Source organism: Capsicum annuum, chromosome 12, assembly GCF_002878395.1.
Source record: "Capsicum annuum cultivar UCD-10X-F1 chromosome 12, UCD10Xv1.1, whole genome shotgun sequence".
Taxonomy (NCBI): Eukaryota; Viridiplantae; Streptophyta; class Magnoliopsida; order Solanales; family Solanaceae; genus Capsicum; species Capsicum annuum.
Window position 1 is genome coordinate 18,642,131 of NC_061122.1, and position 3,148 is coordinate 18,645,278.

At 32.4% G+C, this 3,148-nt stretch overlaps 1 long non-coding RNA gene across 1 annotated transcript; it reads left to right on the forward strand.

Moving 5' to 3' along the window:
- The first annotated feature begins 219 nt into the window (after nucleotides 1-219).
- LOC124889316 lies at nucleotides 220-2,193 on the forward strand. The gene is made up of 2 exons (XR_007048207.1): nucleotides 220-1,464; nucleotides 1,547-2,193. It is a non-coding gene; the product is annotated as an uncharacterized LOC124889316 (long non-coding RNA).
- The last annotated feature ends 955 nt before the right edge of the window (nucleotides 2,194-3,148 follow it).

The window sequence follows — 3,148 nt, forward strand, 5'->3', positions numbered from 1 at the left end:
GGCTACGACCTCCGGTCGTAGCCGGCGGTCTGGTCAGCGCCGGCGACCGTAGGTCGGAGCCGGCGGCCGGATCGGGTCGGCGCCGAAGGTCAGCGACGGCGCCGGGAACCGGGGGCCGGTAAGCTGGGGGTGGAGAGAGGGTCGGGAGAGAGAGAGAGGGGGAGAGAGCCGTTGGGAGAGATAACGTTTGCCAATAAATGAGATTTCCCAATGGTTATATTATTAATTATAAAAAGAGTTCTATTTTACTTGCACTTTGAAATGACAATGACATAACAAATTAGAAATATCAATCACAAAATTTTTATTCATGTTTGTTATGGTTGTGGGTATAATATATGATTTCAAGCGTGAAAAATTATATATATAATATAGAAGATATCGAAGTCACTGTTGCTAAAAAAAGTTCATTATCGAAGATGATTGAGGGACATGCTTCTGATTTTGATTCGCGTATGTGCTGCTAGTTCTGTTTCACTATCTATTATTACTGCTCTCCTGTCGGTGTGACAATCTGAGTATGTTGTGCTCTCTTTCCTGCTCAAACGAATTCAGCTAAGTAGAAAAATTTGGGTTAAAAAAAGATAATGAAGGGAATTTCCATACTTCTACAGTTGGAGATGAATTATTATAACATTAAATGGTACCCTTAAGAAAATATTTGTTTGATATACTATATTGAGTTATAATTTAAAAATAAATTAGTTAGGTATTGGAAATTTTTTTCAAAAAAAAAAAAAATTAAGAAATTAAACTTGGTATGAGTTGGATGAGTTGAGTTGTTACACATTATTTAGCACATTTTAACTTTATTAAATTATCGAATCCACACATTTTAACTTGATCTATTTGGTTCGACTCACCATTTGACACCCCTAGATACTTTTAGGTGATAACTGCCCTGCCGTGTTTAGAAATGTGATTAGATCAATTTAAAAATAAGAAAAATACATCATTTCATCTTTAAATCAGTATACATAATTTAATTTAGATCCTAAACTATATAGATAATTATATATCCCCCTTAATAACTCTGAAGTGAATTAAATTTAACCCTTCGAAGCCCAAGTGAAGTCACATGTTGCTGGATGTGTTAAATAGATAACTTTGTCTTTTATTTTATTTTTTAAACTAAAATTTTCCTTTTAAATAATGTAACGGTTATAAAATCCCCAAATTCTCCTAAAAATTCTAATTTACTCCTTTCTCAATCTATCCAAAATTTGCTCCATCTATAAAATTTAAGCAAAAATTGAGATTGATTTCTCTTCCAATTTAAAGAATCCTATTTTATTTTTGTAGCACATAATGAGGTCAGTTAATTTGACTAAATTTTGTATGAAAGAAAATGATAATGCTTTGTACAAAGAAGTTTGTTGTAATCATGAATTTTTGTTGCATATGAAGACATCTTGAACTTCGAGGAATTTTGGCATAAAATATTGGGCATGTCCTTATCATGGGGTAAATATTAATTTTTGTCACTTTTAATAGTTCGATAGATTTGATTAAAGACTAATTCATTTTTTATTTGTCACCATTGAAGGGTCAAAGATTTTGAGACTTTTAGTGTTGAAGGGATAGAGAAGATATTAATTCGAGGTCCAAAGATGTGATTCCTAAACTAATAGAGAAATTAGGTGACCTTGAGAATTTTTTGAGTCTTCTCAATGTATTGACAATCATGTATTGGTTAATGAAGTTGAAAAATTTAAGTTGAATAAATTTGTTGAGGAAGCTTCTCACGAAGTAGACAAGCCCAAAGAATCCAAACAAGATGATAAGTGTGTTGATATGAAATTAGAGAAGTTGAAAGAAGAGATTGAGAAGATCAAAGAAAGAGAGAAGAAGTGGAGAATAATTGTCAAATTTATTGTGTTTTGTTCCTTTGTACTACTAATAGCTATAAGCTATTGGCTTGGGATAATACATATAAACAAGGTTCAATGAGGTTTTTTTAGCACTAGGTTGTTGTTAGATTATATGTAGCATATTTTGTATTGAACGGTGCAGCTTCTTTAAGCTTCTTTTGTAATATAATTGGGTTGGTGGTTGTCTCTTGAGCACTAGGTTGTTAGATGATATCTAGCATATTTTGTATTGAATGGAGTAGCTTCTTTAAGCTTCTTTTGTAATGTACTTTAGCTAGTAATTGTATCTTGATATATATGAAGAGAGGTTGAATTGATTGCATTTTAAGCATTTGTTTCTTTTGTAATGGTGCAACTTCTTTTGTAATGAAGTTACCTCAGTACTAGTAAAGCTACACTACACAAACTACTATTAATGATGCAGTCACAACTATATAAATTCCTCCAACAAATATACTAAAATAGTACAACAACAACTGCTTATAGTTAAATTGTGCAGACACAACTGAATAAATTTCTTAAAAAGACGCATCAAAATGGTACAGTCAAAACTACTCATATTTTTACAAAAATATGTGATCAAAAGTGCAGTCACATTTGCATAATATAATTACAAATCAAATTAGTGTAGCCATAATTGTATAGTTGAAGTCACTAATCAAAATATAAATTAGCTAAGTGAAAATCACTATTATTTTAGTACACAATATCAATACACATAAGCAAAAATTAGGATTCTTCTACTGAAAGGTTTATGAACTTGTTAGGCTTAGATGATTCACTTCAGTAGCATTTGACCTTGTCCTTATTCTTTTCAGTGCTCTCATGACTTCAAGATTTTGTTGGGTCACAACTTTCTTTCCTTTTCATTTCACACTTGATGTTGGTTTGTGATGTCCAGTCACTTTGGAGGAGTTCATAGGCATTTCAGGCTGAAAAAATAAAATAGAACAAATTTACCTAAGACTTTTAAAAAGGTTAACTTTAAACTGGAGAAATTTTATTAAATTTAACTTACATTGAGAATTTTATAACCACTCGTTGTCTGAAGCACCCCCATTCCAACCATTCTAGGTCTTTTAAAGATTGTCCCTCTACTTTTTTCAATACCAGTGACACCATCAGCTTCTCTTTCTTTATTAGTACCAGCTCCTCTATCTCTACCAACACCAATAACAGTAAAAGTTGCAGCTTCTCTACCTCTACCATTGGTCCATTACCATCAATAGTAGAAAGGGCAGCTCCTCTTTCTCTACCTCTACCAATACCAATAATAG